General features: G+C 53.2%; 1 protein-coding gene across 3 annotated transcripts in view; it reads right to left on the bottom strand.

Moving 5' to 3' along the window:
- The window catches only part of ANKRD6 (ankyrin repeat domain 6), a 47,966-nt gene extending 35,745 nt beyond the window's left edge, over positions 1-12,221 (bottom strand). For 2 of the 3 annotated variants that reach the window (XM_078615514.1, XM_078615513.1), the window contains exon 1: positions 11,758-12,221. The gene's annotated coding sequence lies outside the window, so the exon portion shown is untranslated. Of the gene's footprint in view, positions 1-5,103; positions 5,184-11,757 lie in introns of those variants that run through there. The other variant, XM_078615515.1, reaches the window with a different exon arrangement.
- Between the last annotated feature and the right edge of the window lie 531 nt (positions 12,222-12,752).

Genomic DNA, 12,752 nt, shown 5'->3' with positions numbered 1-12,752 from the left:
CACATGGCGGGGCGGGGGGGGTCCCCTCCGGCCACACCCAGAAACAAGTCCAGCAATCGCCCCGCCAGCCCCTTCACACGAAGAGGTTGAGCTTCTACCCGACCGCCACCACCACCATCCTTGCCTCGGCGAAAATGGGAACGCGGTGATGGTAAGGTGGCACAAGAGGGCCCCACGGTCGTTTAAAACGGAGCGTCCCTCTGGGGCCAGTAAACGTCGAGGCAACGCGCTGGTTGAACGAGCCGGACTCTGCTGATGAGACCAAAGAAGCGGAAAACCAGTCCGCGCTGGTTTTCCGCGTTTGCTCTCTTAAGATATATGTGATTCTGGAAAGGCGATATGCTGATGGCTAAATGATGTTTTATTTATATGTGCAGATACAAAATTGCTTTCTACTTACATAGGCCCATTACCCAGCTGTGATGAGATGAGCCGTTGCCATTGCATGATGGTGAAGGCCGGATAGCAAATGGTTTAATCTCCAGGATTTGTGCGTGCAAAAATAGGTTAATCCTCGTTCAAGCAATGGATTGTGTTTATGTTCATTTGGTAAATGTTTTTCACCACAGATGAAAAATAATATCCAAGAGTGCGCAAAAAGTCAACACATTCATCACCCTAAAATTAAGACGAGTACAAGCGGTGATGTTTCAAGCAATGGAATTTGCCAAAGATGTCACCTATCTTACACATTATTTTGAGGGCAGTGTTATTGACACGTGTGTTGAGTTTGTGTGCATGTGCATCACTGCTACAATGCATTATCGCCGATTGCATAAATATGACGGCGAACCGAAACTGAATTTCTGGTTTCGGCCGAAACCGAAAGTTAAAAATTTACTTTCGGCCAAAACCGAAACTATGCCGTATGAGGCCATTTGCCAACTTTCGGCGCCGAAACCGAAACCGAATTTCGATCGGCCTCTAGGTTGCATGCGAATGGTCATGAGGACGTTCAGCTACAGATAACAAGAACTGCTTGTGAGGATTGCCGCTGGCTGTTTGTGAGCATGGTAAACGCTGAGCCGAGAAACTGTTTGTCAATGGCCACGCCAGCCCGCAAGGGTTTATAAGGGCCCGGAATTAAATATTTGCAAACGACACGGTTGAATTCATCGTATAAAAGACTGGACGATGGGGGGTTGGGAGTGGTGGGGAGGGGAAGGGGGAGAGAGAGAATAACAGCCCGAGTCACAACCCAGTACAAGAGCGCCCCCCCCCACTCCACACACTACAACAACAAAAACCCGTACACACGGAAAGATGTTCCAGTGAAAGGAATTCCTAGCGCACAACTTTCCGTTAAAGAGCCAGCTTTTTTCACTTGATGCTGCCATCATTCGCTGCCTCGATGCTAAGTGGGCAAATTAAAGCAGCGCTGTTCGACAGGCCACGGAACACGAAGATAACCAGGGGAACGAAACGCGTCGGCTTGCAGTGCGTCGAACGAAATGTGGACGCGGAAAAGGGGCTTTCTCGGGATGCACGTCAAATCCACATACGCCGTGTCAACGCAGCTCACGAACGACTGGGACTGACCAGGTCACGAAACCTCGTGTGTGTCACCGCAGCTCCCCAACACAACTTGGCGCCGGGAATCCAATCGGTTAGAACGGACTTCAGCCCTCTCGTGCATCCTTCTCTCACCCCCCCCCCCCCCAGATAACGTAACTCACGACGCCTGGGACACATCGCTCTGCGTGTACACAGACTCTCACCCCCAGGACACATCGCTCTGCGTGTAAACAGGTTCTCACTCTTACCCCCAGGACACATCGCTGTGTGTGTACACAGACTCCCACTCTTACGCCAGGGACACATTGTTCTGCGTGTACACAGACTCTCACCCCCAGGACACATCGCTCTGCGTGTACACAGACTCTCACCCCCAGGAAACACATCGCCCTGCGTGTACACAGACTCTCACTCTCACCCCCAGGACACATCGCCCTGCGTGTACACAGACTCTCACCCCCAGGACACATCGCCCTGCGTGTACACAGACTCTCACTCTCACCCCCAGGACACATCGCCCTCCGTGTACACAGACTCCCACTCTCACTCCCGGGACACATCGCGCTGCGTGTACACAGACTCCCACTCTCACCCCCAGGACACATCGCTCTGCGTGTACACAGACTCTCACCCCCAGGACACATCGCTCTGCGTGTACACAGACTCTCACCCCCAGGACACATCGCTCTGCGTGTACACAGACTCTCACCCCCAGGACACATCGCTCTGCGTGTACACAGACTCCCACTCTCACCCCCAGGACACATCGCCCTGCGTGTACACAGACTCTCACCCCCAGGACACATCGCCCTGCGTGTACACAGACTCTCACTCTCACCCCCAGGACACATCGCCCTGCGTGTACACAGACTCTCACCCCCAGGACACATCGCCCTGCGTGTACACAGACTCTCACCCCCAGGACACATCGCCCTGCGTGTACACAGACTCTCACCCCCAGGACACATCGCTCTGCGTGTACACAGACTCTCACCCCCAGGACACATCGCCCTGCGTGTACAAAGACTCTTACCCCCAGGACACATCGCTCTGCGTGTACACAGACTCCCACTCTCACCCCCAGGACACATCGCCCTGCGTGTACACAGACTCTCACCCCCAGGACACATCGCCCTGCGTGTACACAGACTCTCACTCTCACCCCCAGGACACATCGCCCTGCGTGTACACAGACTCTCACCCCCAGGACACATCGCCCTGCGTGTACACAGACTCTCACCCCCAGGACACATCGCCCTGCGTGTACACAGACTCTCACCCCCAGGACACATCGCCCTGTGTGTACACAGACTCTCACCCCCAGGACACATCGCCCTGCGTGTACACAGACTCTCACCCCCAGGACACATCGCTCTGCGTGTACACAGACTCTCACCCCCAGGACACATCGCTCTGCGTGTACACAGACTCTCACCCCCAGGACACATCGCTCTGCGTGTACACAGACTCTCACCCCCAGGACACATCGCTCTGCGTGTACACAGACTCTCACCCCCGGGACACATCGCTCTGCGTGTACACAGACTCTCACCCCCGGGACACATCGCTCTGCGTGTACACAGACTCTCACTCTCACCCCCAGGACACATCGCTCTGCGTGTACACAGACTCCCACTCTCACCCCCAGGACACATCGCCCTGCGTGTACACAGACTCTCACCCCCAGGACACATCGCCCTGCGTGTACACAGACTCCCACTCTCACCCCCGGGACACATCGCCCTGCGTGTACACAGACTCCCACTCTCACCCCCAGGACACATCGCCCTGCGTGTACACAGACTCCCACTCTCACCCCCAGGACACATCGCCCTGCGTGTACACAGACTCCCACTCTCACCCCCAGGACACATCGATCTGCGTGTACACAGACTCCCACTCTCACCCCCAGGACACATCGCCCTGCGTGTACACAGACTCCCACTCTCACCCCCAGGACACATCGATCTGCGTGTACACAGACTCCCACTCTCACCACCAGGACACATCGCTCTGCGTGTACACAGACTCCCACTCTCACCCCCAGGACACATCGCTCTGCGTGTACACAGACTCTCACTCTCACCCCCAGGACACATCGCCCTGCGTGTACACAGACTCCCACTCTCACCACCAGGACACATCGCCCTGCGTGTACACAAACTCCCACTCTCACCACCAGGACACATCGCCCTGCGTGTACACAGACTCCCACTCTCACCCCCAGGACACATCGCTCTGCGTGTACACAGACTCCCACTCTCACACCCAGGACACATCGCTCTGCGTGTACACAGACTCCCACTCTCACCACCAGGACACATCGCCCTGCGTGTACACAGACTCCCACTCTCACCCCCAGGACACATCGCTCTGCGTGTACACAGACTCCCACTCTCACCCCCAGGACACATCGCCCTGCGTGTACACAGACTCTCACTCTCACCCCCAGGACACATCGCTCTGCGTGTACACAGACTCCCACTCTCACCACCAGGACACATCGCCCTGCGTGTACACAGACTCCCACTCTCACCCCCAGGACACATCGCCCTGCGTGTACACAGACTCCCACTCTCACCCCCAGGACACATCGCCCTGCGTGTACACAGACTCTCACTCTCACCCCCAGGACACATCGCTCTGCGTGTACACAGACTCCCACTCTCACCACCAGGACACATCGCCCTGCGTGTACACAGACTCCCACTCTCACCCCCAGGACACATCGCCCTGCGTGTACACAGACTCTCACTCTCACCCCCAGGACACATCGCCCTGCGTGTACACAGACTCCCACTCTCACCCCCAGGACACATCGCCCTGCGTGTACACAGACTCCCACTCTCACCCCCAGGACACATCGCCCTGCGTGTACACAGACTCTCACTCTCACCCCCAGGACACATCGCTCTGCGTGTACACAGACTCCCACTCTCACACCAGGGACACATCGCCCTGCGTGTACACAGACTCTCACTCTCACCCCAGGGGCACATCGCTCTGCGTGTACACAGACTCCCACTCTTTCGCTCTGCGTGTACACGTGCGTCAATCAAGGACAATCGTCCGTAGTAGCGCTATGCTCTCCGTTCCACGGGGCACCTCGGAGTGAATTCCTCCAACAGGCGCTGTATTAGCTACGGCGGCGTCATTCGTGGCAACAGAAGATCGAACGTTGCCCCGCTGCTGTCTCGTTCACCACTGCGAGGAGAGAGGCGATTAAACCCCGGGCGAGTGCGGGCTTGGCTGCCCAACTCGCAATTACGTACGGGCGCCAAGGCATGTTAACTGCAGGAACACGCGCTCAAGTCTGAATGGGAAGTTTAAACGAACAAAAAAACCACGTCCCGAAGGGATCATCGCACCCAAGAAGACGCGCGCACGACAAACATCGCCATGCGGCCCAAGGGGTGCCCGGTCACTCGACGTGACGCTCCGCATCGGCAGCGCCCGACACAAATCCGCGCGTTCATTCCCGGCTGCCCGTGTCCGTGCCGCGGCACGGGGGGTGGGAGGGGGGCCCACCGAGACAACCGACTCAGCAAACGCCGCAACTCAGCCGAGAGACGCACAGCGCGAACGTACCGACGACGCGACGTTTGTCCTCCTCGCAGCGCCGTTGACAACAACGGCGGCTGGCAGATTTCGCCCGCACTCCTCAAACTCGAAGCTTTGTGTCCCCCCCCTGTACCCCGACCTGCCCCCTCTGCTCCCCCCACCCCACTGCCCCAGCCCTACCCAGTGCCTGCTACTAAACCCCGTCGTAGCCTCCTCCACCCTCACATTCTCATCCCCAGCAGGCCCCAGCGCGGTCACCACAGTCCCTCGTGCTCGTTTGTCATGCTAATGGTCTCCTCGCCAGCAGCCCAGGCGAGAACCCAGATGGAACGTGGCCAGCAGCCTACAGCCTGCACCCTCCACCCCCATCTATAGACTGCTCACCCATCTCTCAACTCTACAGCCTGCTCACCCATGACCCCCATTCCCGTTATCCAGAGTCTACACACCCGCCCTGCCCCCCATCTATCTCATCCACAGCCTACTCCCCCATCGCTCTCATCCCTCCCATTAGCTATGTACGACGCGAAAAAGTTCAACATTGACACATCCCTCTGATCATCCAATTCCCTCCATCCACAGTCTGTATCCCCCAAAATTCCCCCCTCCCCATCCACAGCCTATTACCCCCACCCCTTCCATAGCCTCTAACCCCCTATCGACACACCGCACCCCCATCACCCATATGCACATCCTGTACTCCCCATCTGTCAAGCGCCTTCCTCAAGGGACCGATCCCAACCGATCCCAACTCCATCCTCCCCCCCTGCCCTTAGCAACCAAACATCTCCCCCTAGCGACGCTGGGGCAGTGGAGGATGGACCAACTTCGCACGTGTCACGGGAGGGAGGCTCACGATCATCTCTACGGGCCCCTGTAAACACGTCGGTGGAGTCAAAGTATGGGGCAGAAGGAGCGGGCAGAACGAGGCCTTTTTTACTCTGAGCCCACTGCTACTGTGTGTGTCTGTGTGTGTGTGTATATCTGTGTGTGTGTGCGTGTCTGTGTGCGTGTCTGTCTGTGTCTGTGTGTGCGTGTCTGTCTGTGTCTGTGTGTGTGTGTCTGTGTGAGTGTCTGTGTGTGTATCTGTGTGTGTGTGTGTCTGTGTGTCTGTGTGTGTATCTGTGTGTGTGTCTGTGTGTGTGTGTCTGTGTGCGTGTCTGTGTGTGTATCTGTGTGTTTTTCTGTGTGTGTGTGTGTGTCTGTGTGTGTATCTGTGTGTGTGTGTCTGTGTGCGCGTGTGGTGGGCAGGAGTGTAGCGGTCAGCGCTACGCTGCGCTACGAACCCGGCGACCCGAGTTCGATTCCCGCTCACGGCCAACACCAGTGACGATTATCTCAAACGGTACTGGGCCTCCCCTAGATCGACTCAGCCTCAAATGAGCACCTCGTGCGGTGTGTAAAACATCGCCACTGGGGAGACAAAGGCGGTTGGTCGTGGTGCTGGCCACCCACCCCCTCGTGTGTTGTCCCGGCCTTCATAGGTGCTCGCTAACAGCACTTGCCCAAACAATCTGTTGAGGCTATACGTGGGATCTGTGTTTTTGTATGTGGTGGGGCTGCTGACAAGGATAAGGATTTGCATTTATATAGGGCTTGAAAACGGCAGAATCTCACGGCGCTTTATGAACACGCTCGGAAAATTACACGACACAAGGAATAGAAAAGACGATAAAACACACACACACAATGAAAGTTCAACGGAATTAAAACAGCAAACGGGTAAAACGAAAAGCAATTTCCCTTGGCTGTGCAAGGAGTTCATGGCTGTGAAATACCTCATGATTTCCTCAGGGAGAGAAAGCTGGATGGAAAAGTGTGTCGAACTGACGTGTTAAATAAACATCAGATTATGATTACATCATTTAACTTACAGGCGTTTGTCAATACACTTCTGGATAAATGTCTTCTCACACCAGTGTCGCCATTAGGGGGGGTTATCCACGTACGGTGCGAAAGAAGTTCAACATACATAATTTATGTGACCGTACTTCAGCATGCTCAAATCTTGCATTCATTTCAATTGATTAGAACAGGGGGAAAAAAGTTACTGGCGATTTGTTTACAATGTGAATCCTTGTCAAGCCATTTCTTGCGGTTTTCCGATAATGGCGACCCTAACAGGACACGACACAGCACGAGGGGGGAGTGGAGGCTGAGGGGTTTGCCTGCTCTTTGTTTAATTGTCATCAGAGTTAGCATTCAGAGTGAGGCCCTCGTTTTGCCCGGACACCGCAGGCAGCCAGGGCCTCATTCCACCAGGGCGGATGAGGAAGGGACACAACGGATACGACGCGGACGGCACGCACGCCACAATGAACACCAAAACACTGAAATGTTAACGGAAAGTGAAAAGTGGGGCTTGTGATGCACGGGAGAGGTGCGGGCGGGGCGGTGGGGGTTAGGGGGGTCGGCTAGGGTCATGGGTAAGGGCTGTTGGGAAAGTTAGTTCGTGGTTAGGGAAAAAATGTTTGGCTCGGAGATCAGAAGGCTGAGCTGGCACCGTTGAGATCCCACAATTGAATCGAGGCAGATGTCTGTGACTTCAACTCGCTATTTTGAGTGTCCCGTAGTGTGGTGAGTTCGTGATCTCGGGCCCAGTCACCAATGACCGTGTAAACAAAAAAAAACATCCTATTTAAGTTTATTTTGCACCTAATTTGGCCGAATGTCAACTCTGAGAATAAAACAAACTGGTTGTGAGTGCCATGCGGTCAACATTACACCCCTCACTCATCTTTCCTACTTCGTACCTCAAAAAAAAGAATCCATTAGCTTTATTTCTCTGTACCATAACGCACTTTTGTTTAGTCACGACGAATTCTGTTCATGTCGAAAGACCCCTCTTACATAACTATAACAACCAATCTCTCGCTCTCTTTCGAAAGAGGCAATTAATCATAATGAACTTTCACCAGGTTAAACAAAGGGCATCGACTTACAATTATACATGGTACACAAATGCTTCATCTGATGAAAATCACAAGTCATTTATTTACCAGAAAAATGTGAGTCTCGAAACTTTACTTCGGGAGAATCCTGCATTGAGATGTTTGGCCAATTTCAATTTCAAACGTGATTTCCCCTAAGGAAAGAGGGGAGCAGGCAAATGCAACCCACAAATAGATCACGTTTAAAGATCCGCACAGATGGATTCACAAATCCACTTTCCGCGTTCACATTTTCTGGACAACTGGCTTTGTAAGTTTCACGCACCGTTCTGATCCACCGACGCTTGTCTCCAAAGTTTGCTCTACGGACTTAATCTCACCAGGTGCAAATCCAGTGAGATCACAAGTCTCCTTTGCTGGGCTATAGGTGTCCCCCCACCCCACCGCGCCCACTCCAAAACCTCCACCTCACCAGACATCATGTAACGAGATGAAGTACCCATTCAGATCTCTTGCAGAGCAGTGCTACCCTTCATGTTCGAGAATGGCCCACAGAAGCAGCTATCACAGAACAGCATCTGAGATGCCTTCAAATGACGTGTTCCACAAAAGTTGGCAGCAATTGATCACCGACTCTGCCATGAGAGTAATGTTCGACTGATGAGAGCCAAAACACTTTTTTGTTTTGTTTTAATTGTTAGCGCTGGTGGCCCAGATTGAGTGCTGAACCAACTTTAATGCGATGGTTTTATACGTAATGTCATTAATGACCGGAATGAGACCATCACCGTTGCTTGATTATGTATTTAAAACTCTGGTTGGCTTATTAAATTACGTTTTCAACAAGGCAAACAAAGACGGAAGAGAACCAGGCAGAGGTGTGGACTCGAGTCATGTGACTTGGACTCGAGTCAGACTCGAGTCATGAATTTGATGACTTGCGACTCGACTTGGACTTGCATAACAATGACTTTGTCCCACCTATGAGATGTGGACTCGAGTCATGTGACTTGGACTCGAGTCAGACTCGAGTCATGAATTTGATGACTTGCGACTCGACTTGGACTTGCATAACAATGACTTTGTCCCACCTCTGGAACCAGGCGGTATGCACGCGATTCGAAGCAAACTGAATAAGTGAAATTAATTATAGAAAGGCCTCAGTTGTGATCTAGAGTCCTGGGATGGGGAACATCCGGCCCACGGGCCTTGGCCTTATAAAGCCCGCGAAATAAATTGGTCTGGCCCTGCCAAGGCAACCGCACGACTTGAAATTCAATCAATGTAGGAGCTTTTTACATAGCAACATACATTTATTTTTTTATGGCCCGCAAATGATGTTATAAATATCCAAATGGCCCTTGGCAGAAAAAAGGTTCCCCACCCCTGAAATTCTAGACAAACACATCGACACGCAGAGGGCGTGGAAGGGAAAAGCAGAGATGAATGGGAGATGGCAAATGTGAAAAGATGGAATCATAAGTTGCTCACATGAGTTGCCATCACATCTACCCCTCTCTTTAAGGAACGAAACAGGAGGATTTCTCCACCAATCTGGCTCTCGCCTGATGATGCTTGTTGTAATTACTGGCGAAACGTCGTACTCAGATTGTAAACGTTGTGGCTTTGGGCTTTGCTCTACAACACAACGGTGTGCTGTACTAGTGACGAAGTGGCATGTTCTGTTTACGTGACGAATCTTACTAGTGATAGGTTTTTACCCTTTCAACTGGTACAAAAACTATCAACTTCAAGGACAGTGCATATCATTATCAGAGTTGTTTCTTTTTGTTTGCATTTTGACTGCTTGTGTTGTGGTTATTGCAAACATGATGCCTTGGTATAAAGGTGCCAGTTTTTGTACCACTGGTAAAGGAGGTCTCATAGTGTGAATCTTACTAGATTAGGCTGTGTCGGGTGGTGGCGGGTTTAACGACACATATTTACGCGTTCTAACCCCCCCAACGAAAAAAACCTATATTATCGATGAAATCATAACTCTGCTATTCGAACTCGCACCGGAGTTTTTTGCCGAGAGTGGCTGAAAGCTTTAACTCGAGGGAACCGAGGCTGTCGGGGAAGGGAGGGCGGCTGTAGGAGGAAGGCTGCGGTCAGTAGCCGTGGCGTGACACGAAGGCGGAGGGACGGTGCCGTGGGGAAGGGGGGGGTACTCTTTGGTTCTTTCGGTAAAGTCACGTATAAAGATAAAATAATAAATTAAATAATAGCATACAACGTTTCGATTGCAACACAAGCAATCATCATCAGGTATAAATGACATAGCAACAAAAATCTAACCAGAAAACTATAGACAGACATATAAGCAGACAGATATCACCAAGATACATAGAGAAAGAGAAAGCAACACATAGGCACACAGAGAGAGAAAGTCTCTGTGACGAGGCCTTAAATAGAGAGAGGGGGCGGGGGCGGAGAGAGGGAGGGGGTTAGAGAAAAAATTAGCATGTCAATGGGTAGGACGACGGGTGGTAAAGTAATTCCTGCAGTCACGAAAGCTCCAAAATTAAGAGGGGGGGGGGGGGGTGTTGAGTGATCCTTGCCGAAGCAGTCGAAGAAAGCGATAGGCAGGAGTCGGAACCCCGGGGGAACGCGCGGGACAACGGCCACATCTTCTTGGTTCTTTCGGTAAAGTCACGTAGAAGACAAGAGTCTGTCTTCTCGACAGACCTGTTCTCCACCTGAGGACGGCTGCTTGCGTTGTGGCAGAAACGTCGTGAGAATGATTTTATTATGTTTTATTTTTATTATTTAATTATTTCCATTCTACGTGACTTTACCGAAAGAACCAAGAAGATGAATCCCTGCAGTCACGAAAGCTTTAAATCGAAATTTAACGGCCACATCGACAAGCTAGCAGTGGAGTCACCGCGGGACGGGTGGCGCAGAGAGAGAGAAGGGAGGGATGGAGCCGCAAGTCAGCCGCAGTGATGTCAAGAGAAACGGCAGGAACGCATGGCAAGCATTCACATTCGACAAAGATCACCCGTATAGCCTCGCCGATGCAGGCCAACGTGGCGCACCAAGGGGTGGGTTGGCCAGGACTACGCAAAACACACAGATAGAGAACACGCACATACAAAGAGACAAAGATCCCCCGTGTAGTCTTAACAGACTTTCGGGGGCAAGTGCTGTTGGCACACCAGGGGGTGGGTGGCCAACACCACGCCCGGCCGCCTTTGTCTCCCTAGTGGCGATGTTTACACACCGCACGGGTGCTCATTTGAGGCTGAGTCGACCTAGGGGAGGCCCAGGACCGGTTCAAATAATAGTCACCGGTGTTGGCCGTGAGCGGGAATCGAACTCGGGTAGCCGGGTTCGTAGCGCAGCGCGCACTGAACCACCGGCACGAACCGCTCCCCGACGCGCACACACGGAAGTACAGAGACATGCACAGAGACACACACGCACAGAGACACACAGAGACACACGCACGCACAGAGACACACACTGAAGCACAGACACACACACACGGAAGCACAGAGACACGCACAGAGACACACACGCACAGAGACACACACACGGAGACACACACACGCACGGAGACACACACACGCACGGAGACACACACACGCACGGAGACACACACACACACGCACGGAGACACACACACGCAGAGACACACACACACGCACGGAGACACACACACAGAGACACACACGCACAGAGACACAAACGCACGGAGACACACACGGCAATGGGAACAACAACAACGACGCACGCACGAAGCACAGACGTGGACACGACAAGGTGGGAGCGACGCGCAACTCACGCGGAGCCTTGGGAGGGAGCGAGTTTCCGTCTGAGGGCCGCAGCGCTGCAGGCGATGACCGGGATGGGATGAGCACACCTGGGGGACCCTACCTGTCCATTTAAACCACACGTGGCCAGCCCCGTCCACCAATGGCACTCAGTGACCCGAAGTAACCTGCTTACTGACACTAATGAAATTAATTAAGTAAGCGGATTATGTCGGTGGTGTTCTTCTTCTTTGTACACAACTCCAAATTCGCTCAGTGACAGCTGTCACGATGCTGTGCGTGGGTGCGTACGTGTGTGTGGGTGTGTGTGTGTTCGTGTGGATGGGGTGTTGGTACTGTGTCTGCATGTGTGTGTAGGTGGGTGGGGGTGTTCACGAGCGTGTGGGGGAGGGGGTGTATCGATTGTGTGTCGGTGGGTGTGTGCGTGGGAGGGACTGAGGTTGTGTGTAGGTGGGTGGGGGTGTAGGTATGTACTGTGTGTGTTGGTGGGTGTGTGTGTGGGAGGGAGGTTGTGTGTAGGTGGGTGGGGGCTGTAGGTATGTACTGTGTGTTGGTGGGTGTGTGTGTGGGAGGGAGGGAGGGAGGTTGTGTGTAGGTGGGTGGGGGTGTAGGTATGTAATGTGTGTTGGTGGGTGTGTGTGTGGGAGGGAGGGAGGTTGTGTGTAGGTGGGTGGGGGTGTAGGTATGTAATGTGTGTTGGTGGGTGTGTGTGTGGGAGGGAGGGAGGTTGTGTGTAGGTGGGTGGGGGTGTAGGTATGTACTGTGTGTGTTGGTGGGTGTGTGCGTGGGAGGGAGGGAGGTTGTGTGTAGGTGGGTGGGGGCTGTAGGTATGTACTGTGTGTTGGTGGGTGTGTGTGTGGGAGGGAGGGAGGGAGGTTGTGTGTAGGTGGGTGGGGGTGTAGGTATGTAATGTGTGTTGGTGGGTGTGTGTGTGGGAGGGAGGGAGGTTGTGTGTAGGTGGGTGGGGGTGTAGGTATGTAATGTGTGTTGGTGGGTGTGTGTGTGG

The sequence above is a fragment of the Lampetra planeri genome, chromosome 47 (assembly GCF_965212315.1).
Source record: "Lampetra planeri chromosome 47, kcLamPlan1.2.h2, whole genome shotgun sequence".
In the NCBI taxonomy this organism is placed as follows: domain Eukaryota; kingdom Metazoa; phylum Chordata; class Hyperoartia; order Petromyzontiformes; family Petromyzontidae; genus Lampetra; species Lampetra planeri.
This window is presented reverse-complemented; position numbering and strand designations above follow the sequence as displayed.